Raw genomic sequence first — 10,571 nt, 5'->3', positions numbered from 1 at the left:
AATATGAATCCTATTTTTTAATTTTATGTGTATGGGTGTATTGCTTGCATGCAAGTGCACCTGTGTCATGCAATGCCCAAGGAGGTCAGAAGAGGGTGTCGGTTCCCTGGAACTGGCGTTTTGGATAATTGTTTGCTGCCATGTGGGTACTGGGAACCAAACTCAGGTCCTCTGCAAGAATAGTCAGTGTTCTTAACTACTGAGCCATCTCTCCAGCCCCTGAATCCTTATATTTACAGACAAGTATACCAGTCACCACTCATCAAAGAAGCTTCTTTCTGCAACAGATAGAGACTATTACAGACTTCTACAACTGGTTACACACAGAGAATAAGTGTCTGTGAGATGCCCAGCCCTACGTGACACATCTACACTGAAACCTCTACACTTAACTCTCACGAAACATAGTGGAACAGAAGGTAGAGAGAACACCAGTGCATCTCTCCACTCTCACCAGTGTAGCTTCCTCATACAACAGAGGGTGATGGTCCGTTTCTTAACCTGCCCAACTGAGGGTATAAAAAAAGAGCTTCTCTCAAGGCAGTGTGGAGTGTGGCATTGACCCCTGGGCCTCATGCATGCTAGGCAAGTCCTCCACTAAATGAGCCACATCCGTAGCCCGATCTTGTGGCTTTCTACATTATATTCCTCATAGGATGCAATTTACAAGTCTTAAAGATTAAACAAATTCTTCTATTTGAGTAAAGTTGAAAAGTCAGAACATGTATGACCCGGCTTATTTTTTTAAAGAATTTCTTTTTGTAAATGAAATCGTAAGGTAGTTGAGTGATATGTGCTGTTTAGATTTTGGGATGAAAAAGCAGTGCTGATTCGGTAAAACTCAAGGTTATGCCCATTCTGGCCCTAAGTAAGCATAGTTCACATGTTGTTTTGAAAAGAATGTTGGCATTTAATGAACCTCCCTGTGTAGCGTCAAGCCACCAGGACACAGGTGTCTCCAGCACCCTTAATCTTCTCAGCTCTTCTGCTGAAGAATTTGGCTTTCATGAGACTACTACTTAAGGAAAATTCCCTTCCTCAGAACTTTGTAGTAGCCCAATCACAGCACATCAATGATGGGGGCAACTCCAGTCTTGTTTTTGGTATGAATTCACAGTGTCTATTTACTGACTAATGTTCACAGTTTATCAAAGTTGACAGTTGGACAGAAGCTCTGGTTCCTCTTTAAGTGGTAATGCTTCATACCAACTTTCCCAGAGTAACCTGGATAATATTTGTCAAAGTTGATCCTATGGTGATGCATGCAGGACCAGCTTTACTCTGTCCCCCTGGGTACTTCCGGTGCTTATCAATGCATGGCCCCAGAGTTTCCCGGTCTTCCTCAGTCTGCATGGCATGGGGGCGGCTGAAAGGAAAGATCTCGTGTTGTTTTTACATCCTTGTTTGAGATGTTTTTAGGAAACCACACATTATCTCTGTAGGCTACCTTGGCTTTGGCAGTTTTGTTGATGTTTCATGACTTTCAGCCAGCAGGAAACACAAATTAGATTCCGGGATGAGGGACCTGTTCCCCTTCTCCCTTAATTCTCCTGTCTTTGTCTTGACTCTGGGAGAAACACCAACCTGGAGTGGCATATAGAGTTTGGTCTCCTGGTGTTCAGATTAGGTTTGGGAAGAAGTAAAGAGTGTCCAAATGAGGAATTCCAGACTACTCAACACCTTGGAATAAAAACTTTGATATAAGAGACAGAAGTAGTCATCAAATGAAACTCACAGAAAGGACTTTTGTGAAGATTTATAGTTGTACTAAAACTAATTCCAGGGAAAAGTTTTATAGACACACATATCCAGGGATAAATAGTTATCAGGCACCTTAGTTAACCTAAGTGAACTTCCCTTGAGTCTGGCTTTGGGATATGGTGAACACAATTCAAATGACTGTGCCCAACTTGCTGAAGACTACACTACATTTCTTAGAGAGCCTGAAGGCAGCAGGTAGTGTGGAGTCGTCTCCTGCTTCTTTTGGCCTTTTTCTCATCCTGTGTCTCCTCTGGGTCCTGTAGGCACAGCTGACACCAAGACCCGGACACTTGGAGAAACAGGGTTTCAGATGCCTGAAGCTCATTTCGCAGAGACTGCCAAGGTCACAGGTCAAATAAGCTGGCTCCAGTCCCTTATCACCACCATGGGAGTGGGCTTTGTGATGCTTCCCTTGCTCAGGAATGACGGCCGCGTGAATGATGACACACTTGAGAGTCCACCTTCTATGAAAACCTACCTTGTGAGATAGCTGAAATTTTTAAATGAAACTGAAAACCACTTTAGGTGCATAATTTAGCCACTTTAAGTAATTCACATCTCTACTCTCTCTATTAACATCTGCCCTCAAAACTTTTTCATCTTCCACAAGTAAAATTGTGTGTCTATTACACAATAACTCCACATTTCTGTCTCTTCCGGTTCCTAGAAACCACCATTCTTTTTGTCTCTGTGAACGTGCTGAGTCCAGGTCTCTCCTGTGAATGGTTTCTGTGAATGGTTTATTTCATTTAACACAATGTCCTCAAGATTCAACCATATTGCAGTGCATCCTAGAATTTCCACATTTAAAAACTGAATATTACTCCATTGGGTACATGTAACATATTTTGTTAATCCTTTCAGCCACTGGTGGAAATTGCATTTCTTTCCCCCTTTGATTATTGTAAAAAATGTCGCTATTAATATTGATACACAAATTTCTATTAGAGTTTCTAATTTCTTTACTTTTGGGTATATACCTAGAAATCAAATTGTTGGATCATATGGCAATTCCATGTTTCATTTTTTAAATATTTACTTATGTATGTATGTATCTATGTATTTGTGTGATTGTATGAGTATATGCACTTATGGGGGCAAAGGTTCATGCTCCTGTGCATATGGAGTCCAGAAGAGAATGTTGGCTGTCTTCTATCACCCTCTGCCTATTCCTTGGAGGTGGGATCTCTCCATGAACTCATGTTTTCTCCATTAGGCTGGAAGGCATCAAGCCCCAGCAAGTCTCCTGACTCCGTATCTCTCAGAGCTAAGATTACATGTGTGCATGTGGTGTCTGGTTTGTCACATGGATGCTGAGATCCAGACTCTGGTCCTCAAGATTGTACAATAAGCACTCTTAACTGCTGGGCTATCTCTCCAGCACTCTGTGCTTAATTTGAAGAATCACTGTATCAATCAATGCCTTTCATTGGATATACCATTTTACACCCCCATCACAGTGCACAAAGATTCCAATTTTTCCCACATCCTTACATATGCTTAGTATTTGGTATTATTTGGTTTACTTGTTTTTGTAATATTTTATTTATTATTTTTATGTGTATGTGTGTATTGCCTGCATGTAGGTTAAGTGCACCCATGTCGTGCAATGCCCATGGAGGGCAGAAGCTGTTGGATCCCCTGGAACTGGAGTTATGGACAGTTGTTAGCTGCCATGTGAGTGCTGGGATTCGAACCCTGGTCTTCTGCAAGAACATTCAGTGTTCTTAATCACTGTGCCATCTCTCCAGGCCCCTGGTGTACTGTTTTATTGTAGCTATTCTGCTGGCTATCTCACTGTGATTTTGACTTGCATTATTCTAATAATTAGTTATCTTAAGCATCTTTTTAGGTGTTTGTTGTCTACCTGAGTATCTCTTTAGCAAAATGTATATCAAGTCCTTTGCTCTTTTGTTTTCAGAGCTGGGATTAAGTTTTTTTGTAAGCTGAGTTGCCTATTTCTGTAATTTTTAATTGTATGTGTTCTTTATATATCATGGTACAAACACACCATTTGGAAAGAAGGCACTGCAATCACAAGGTCCACCCTCCACAAAGCCTGCTTTTCTTAGTTCCAGGATCTATATTTGTGATAGCCTAAAGGGTTCAAAACAACCCTACTAAGGAGGCCAGACCTGAGCTCACAGAGACAGAAAGTTCCCTGCCTAATCTTCCCAGGGGAAGCACCAGGCTGTCACAGGAGCTACTTAAGGACTCGGGGTATTGGGAAGGTAGTGGGCTGAGTCAGGAGAGGTGAGTTTGATGCCTGCCTTGCCCCCAAGCTCTCTCTCTGGCTATACCAAGCCCCTTCTCTTTGACTTTTGGCATGAGGATGTGGGCACAAGGAAGTGGGTTCTCCATGTCCATGCCCAGGGCTGCTGGATCCCTCCTGTTCTAGCCTCTACTCATCTACTAAGCATCAGGAAAAGAAGAACCTCAAATTCTCAGCAATCAAACTTGGCAATCTGGCTCACTCTCCAGAGGCACAGCCCTCTTAATCATTTGTCACCAAAAAGAAACTGCTTGTGTTGGTTGATTTTTATTGTCAACATTATACAATCTAGAGTCACCTAGGAAGAGGGAACCTCAATTGAAGAATCAAATTGGCCTGAGGCCATGTCTGAGAGAGATTGTCTTGATTGCTGAGGGAAAATCCAGCCCAACTGTGGGCAGCACAATCCCTAAGCATGTAGATGGACTTCTATAAGCTAGCTGAACATGAGCCAGAAAGCAAACCAGGAAGTCAAGTTTCTCCAAGGTTCCTGTCTTTGTGCTCCTGCCTTGAGTTCCTTCCCTGACTTCCCTCACTGATGGATTGTGACCTGGAAATGTAAGCCAAATAAACCCTTTCTTCCTGAAGTTGCTTTTGGTCAAAGTGCTTTAATCACAGCCCTTTGAGTCTGAGGATAATGCACCGTTAACCCCTCTGCAGGAAAACTCGGAGCCTGCAGTATGGTGAATCACCAGCAGGGGACAGCACCGGCCAGGCTAGGAGAACGAGGATGGCGGGAGGCTTTATTGGTCTGCACAATACCTGATGCTCAATTGGAGTTTCTAGGTCTGGAATGCTGTCTGTCCATCAAGGATGCTGAACCCGGGATGTTTAGTCCAGGATTCTAGGTAAGGATTCACGATCTTTCTGGGATGATGCACACAGTTACATGGGTGCTGCATCAGGATGCTTGTGCTGAAGATGCATACTCTGCAACCTTGCTTTGCGTCTTCCTACCTGTGTCCTTCTGCTCCCTGTACCCGGCCAGTCACAAGCGTCTGAACGATTTTGTGTGTTGAATGAATAAATGAACTAAAGAAGCACGGTGGAAATCAGGACCACTTGGTGCAGCGGGGAAGTTCAAGGTGAGAGCTTCTGAGGGTGCCCCTCTTACCTTGCTGGACAAACTCCAGCTGTCCAGTGCCAGGCTCTCCTCCCTAAGCAGGAGTCTAAAGTTGTGCAGTGCCCAGGCCTCCTCCTCCTTCAACTCTGACATCTGCTGGGTCCTCCTGTTGGAGCAAAGAAGGAATCCCAGCCTGGAAGGAAAATGGGTAAACACTGGGAATCCAGGGCAACAGAATACTGGGTGTGGGTCTGAGAGAACCAAGCTGCACTGCCAGTTCCAAAGTTATCCCGCATTCTCAGGACCTCATTTCTCAGGAGGGCTCTGAGCATGGGAACAGCCTACTAGGGGGAGGGAGAGTCACACAGTCAACTGATAGTCTCCACTGTTATTATTTATAGGAACTTTTCAGGGAGTGTAAGGACATGTGTCCTCCAGATGTGCCCATGGGCAACTGGACATTCTCCCCAGTGGCCTTTCATCTGTCTCTCTGTACAGGAAGCAAACAAGGCCACCATGACCCAGAACAGGCAATCAGGAGGAGGGAGCTGGCAATTCAACCCCACCAGAGGCGGGAGGGATCGGGGGAACAAGGAACAGCTGGGGATCCTGGTACTTTCTCCAAAACTCTCGCCACATTCAGGTTTCTTTCTGTTGGGAGTTTCTGGAGGACAAGCAGGATGGCTATCAAAGAAGAGACTCAGCCATTCACATGAAAAGGCAGGGCAGGTGCGACCCTGGGATCCTGGGGCAGAGATGATGGGCTTCTTCATCAATGGAGAATGTTGGTCCTGCTTTCACGAAGCCAGAACCTTATGCACAACCACACCTAGGAGGAAGCAGAGTGTCCAGGCTGCTGGCTGAGCAGAGCCCCTATGTGGCACATCCATGTCTGGCCACTGCGAAGGAAGTCAGAGCACATGCTGGTACAGCTGCTTACAGCACCCTCCAGTGCCATCCAGTATCTCCCCCCAAGATCCCTCCAGCACTCTCCTGCTCCTGACCTAGGGTCTCTCCCCACTCTTCCTCTCAGTCCTCCAGCTGATGCTCCAAATATAATGACTTCTAATGTATTTCCCTAGCTGGGACATCACCCTCAAAGCCACTTCTTGTTTTCATTCCTACCTTGATGTTCCTTAGGCATCACTCAGTTATTGTATCCAAGATGGTACCCAGTTTCTCTAAATGCATTCTCTCCAGGGACTCTTGGGTGCCCCACCCCCTTCAGGGGGCCTAAGATGACATAGTCATTCTGGTCACAATGGTGAGAAGTCAATTGCCTCTTCATTTTTATTTTTCTCCCTGGTGGAACTTTCTAGAACCTCCGTGCTTGTAGAACAGAATGGCTGCTTTCTGTTCTTGTTTTTTAAAACTCTCCAGTTTGAGTTGGGTATGGTAGAGCGTGCCTGTAACCCTAGGGGAAGATGAGGCAGGAGTCTTGCTGTTAGTTCAGGGCCAGCCTGAGATATAACACCATGTCTCAAAAACAGAGACAAATTTCAATTCAGGCTTCTTATACTAAATATGGGTAAATATATAAATAAAATCTCATTGATTCTTTGCTGTTTTTAAGAACACTGAGTCCAAAGTGGGTTCTTTTAATTTATTTTAGTTTTTCATCTGTATGAGTGTTTTGTGTCGGGTCTCCTGAAACTGGAGTTGAGGATTCTCCACTGGTTTTCTCTGAATTTAGTGACGCAGTATGTTATTTGCTGTCAATTCTTCTTTGGATCCTTAACCTGGGACATGCTGGAGAGCTTTCTAATATCCAGGGATGTGATGAAGAGAATAAAGTTCTTTAATGCTAGATAAAGTCCTTATGATTAAAGGGGATACATTGTGATATATGAGCTTCGTTTTTAATGCACCAAGTGAAAGAAGGTCCAGTGGAAGGTCTAGCAAGTGCCATTAGCAAGTGCCATCATTTAAAGTTCTGATACCACACATATGGAACTCTTGTGGTTCTTCCTGTGGACAAAGTCACAAGTGCTGCTAGTGGCACCGTAGCTACCCCAAGGACAAGTGTCAAAAGCAGCAAGCACACCTTCATTGCCCACCTCCCAGGCTGGAGGCAAGGGTGTAAGTATGTGTGTGTGTGTGTGTGTGTGTGTGTGTGTGTGTGTGTATGATTGTGTGGTTGGTGTGTGTGTGACTTTGTGATGTGTATGTGTGATGTGTGTGTGATTGTGTGGTGTGTATGATTGTGTGATATGTGTCACTGTGTTGTGTTTATGTGTGTCATATGTGTCTCTGTGTGTGGTGTCTCATGTGTGTCATGTGTATGTGATTGTGTATGTAGTGTGTATAATTATGTGTCTATATGTATGTGGAGTGTGTGTGTGTGTGTGTGTTGGGCCTACAGTTACAGTTGGTCCTTCACACCAAACACCCCCTCCACAGATAGCTTCAAACACGTAAGACATACACATTTACAGAAGACAGCACATAAAGCACAAAGTGCAGAGTGAGGATAGCCTGCCCTGGGAGGAGAGCCTGTTGGGCCTGCCCATACCCTCTGGGGAGACAGAAGAGCAGGGGCCCATCCTGCCCTGCACAGGCCTGGAAGGGGCACAGCCCCTTCCTCGTGTCACCAGTTGGTTGTCACAGGGGAAGCTGAGCCTCTCTCCTAATTCTGTAACTCCAAAAACAGCCAGTTCCTGTGTATGGCCCAGGTATGAGGAGAGCAAGAGGGCAGTCCTGTGGACCAGGCAGCTTCAGTTCTCCAAGCCTGCTGTCTTTACCCTGAAGCTCTGGGTCCCTGGGCTTCTCCAAGGAGGCCAGCAGTGCCTGAGGCAGCCTCTGTCTCCTGAGCCTCCTCTGAAAGCCAGCTGCTGCTTCATGACTCCATGGGGACCAGCAGTCTGTCCTCATAAGTTCTCAGATGGACACATAGGGGCACTGCTCAGCCTACGGCCAGCTGTCTCCTAAACAAACACTCCTGTGATTACCATCAATTCGAATCATGCTTGTGATGCCCAATGGTATGTACCTTATAGCCACAGGACCCAGATGTTCAATTAGACACTAGTCCAGCTGTTGCTGAGCTGACATGTTTTAGATAAGATTACCATTTAAACTGGCAGACTCTGAGCAAAGCAAATGACCCTCCACTATGTGGGTGGGCCCCATCCACCCATCTGGAGGCCTTGAAAGGACACTCTAAGAACTCGATCTGGGGAGCATGGGAAAGAATTGAGTTGGAACAGGCTGAACTTCCTGGCATGAGCTGTCCAAACAGGGAGTCTGCATTTCACAATGCAACACAGGAAGGGCTCCACAGGTTGACTAGTTGCCATGAACCAGAAGGGAAGTGAAGGACCTGAACTTGAAATTGCATACCTGCCCTACTTTAGTGTAGAGGTAGACATACAGGCCTAGGCCAGCCCATCCTGGAGGTGTGAAACACCCTCTTACTCCAGTGCTTACAGTATGACCTATCATCCACAGTCCATGAGAATCTGAAAAAACTTCTGTCCAGTATCACCTGACTAAAGCCTGTGAAGGTGGCCATGCAGGTCAGCACTGGGATGTGGCTGTGCCTTGTGGCCAGTTGGGACCTGAAATGGCAGAATGAGCATCTCCAGGGAAGGCAGAGTGGATGACCACCTGGGAAAGACAGAGGGAGACTGGAGCAGGGAGAAAGCAACAGGATTTGAAAGAGGTCAAGAAGGAGTCGATAGCACTTTGTGTGTGTGTTTTTGTTCAACTGGTGGACAAAGGAATGAAAGACAGGTGCAAAAACAAATCCTCTGAGGTAACCCAGAACTCATTGTTCGGTAAGAGCTTTGATACATACAAGAAGTGCTATGATAAGACAGCTCAAAGTGATGATGTTGGGAGAAAAGATGTTGTAGGAATGAGGCATGCCCTGGGCATCTCCCAAGAGACTGATGCATGTGATGGACCATGTGATGAACCTTATCATACAAGATGAATATTTATTTACCTGACCATATGTGCCTCTATATTGATCTCAAAATTCTGAACTCAGAATTTGGCAAGTAGGAGGGAAATAACGGGAAAGCCAAGATGGTGGAGCCAGCTTGCCTGGTGCCCATGCACAGCGGCAGAGCAGAGCTGTACTGTCTGTCCATGCTCACCAGTGGAGCCAAACCGCCTGGCCACCCACACACCTCAGTGGCACCAATGGTTGGCTGACCATCATCATCACCCAGTGCAACATTAGGAATCTGCAAAGTCTGCACATTTCAGAAAATAAGCTAGACGACACTGGTGTCAAGCTGTCATGTGATGCTGTGAAACTTTGCAACTGCCACTCAGAGAATCCTGCATTGGAGGCCTGTGAGCCAACTGCTGCCTCCTGTGCGGACTTAGCTTCTTTTACCCACAGTAAAACCAGTAGGGGAATCAGCCTGTTGGAGAATGCCTTGGCCCACAGTGGGGTCATTGTGCTGAGTGATGCCCTGAAATAGCCAGAGTGTAACCTGCATGCAAGGGCTGTGAACAGCTAACTTTGATGAGGAAAACCAAGCATTTCTGAGCACTGAGGAAAAGAGAAATCCCTACTTGACATTCCTAAACTGTGTGTAAGAGAAACAGAAATTAAGAGAGAAAATCCCATTCCAAGAAACCTGGGTGTATTCTGACCCAAAACCACGTACAAAGGAAAGGGAGTGGGCCCTGACTTTGACACACCTGAGTGTAAGAACTATAGATCACTGACATTCTAATGAAATATGATTTCTCCTGTGCCTAGCTCAGAGGTGTTATGTAAGATGGATGAGGTTTTTCATTTGCTCATAGAAGACATGAAGTCAGAGGTGGAGGATGGTAGGATCAGGGTGGAGATGGGAGAGGAGACCTGAATATAATCAAAATTCAATGTATGAAATTCTTGAATCAATACATTTTCTCTTAAAGTTAAAAAAAAGTCTTAGAACAAGACAGAGATAGAGATAGAAATACAGAACGATGGAGATAAAGAGACAAAAGACAGGAACACAGGGAGACTACGAGAGACAGAGAGAGAAAAATACCAAGATAGATTGAGGAAGATATACAAACAGAGAAACTGACTTAGAGGTAAGGAAAGAAAGGTCTAGAGAATGATAGGAGCACAGATGAGAGTTCTCCCTAGAGATTGGGGCAGCAGCCTGTGTTAGAGCAGAGAGCAGTCGCAGAGCCTCTGGAATGCCTTCAGCTAATTAGGCATCACAACCATGGCAATGGGAGGATTTGGTTCCATCTAGTCTTGACAAGTCTTAACTTTCTCTGGAAGGGAAGGAAGAGACGAGCTCTCTGTTTCCTGGTCAGGATGAACAGCAATGAGCTGAGGAAGACTCTCTCTCTCTCTCTCTCTCTCCCTCCTTCCCTTCCTCTCTCTTTGACTCCTTCCCTCCATCCATCACACTGGCTCTGTCTCTAACACACAAAAGATGTCTGCTATAGATTCAATGTTTTCATGTTGCCAAAACTCTCCCCCAAGGTGATGGTAGTAGGAGTGAGTGCCCTGGG

The 10,571-nt window shown here is 45.4% G+C and overlaps 1 non-coding gene and 1 pseudogene across 1 annotated transcript; one reads left to right on the top strand and one right to left on the bottom strand.

Annotated features, from left to right (window-relative positions):
- Positions 1 to 933: 933 nt before the first annotated feature.
- Positions 934 to 1,358, bottom strand: LOC108490915 (annotated as a pseudogene).
- A 7,416-nt stretch (positions 1,359 to 8,774) lies between these two features.
- On the top strand, positions 8,775 to 8,905 carry LOC115070570. The gene has a single exon (XR_003849727.1). It is a non-coding gene; the product is annotated as a small nucleolar RNA SNORA40 (small nucleolar RNA).
- Positions 8,906 to 10,571: the final 1,666 nt, after the last annotated feature.

Source organism: Nannospalax galili, unplaced genomic scaffold (genome assembly GCF_000622305.1).
Source record: "Nannospalax galili isolate Female #2095 unplaced genomic scaffold, S.galili_v1.0 scaffold996, whole genome shotgun sequence".
Lineage (NCBI taxonomy): Eukaryota > Metazoa > Chordata > Mammalia > Rodentia > Spalacidae > Nannospalax > Nannospalax galili.
The sequence above is the reverse complement of the archived record's forward strand: the minus strand, read 5'-3'. Positions and strand labels throughout refer to the sequence as shown.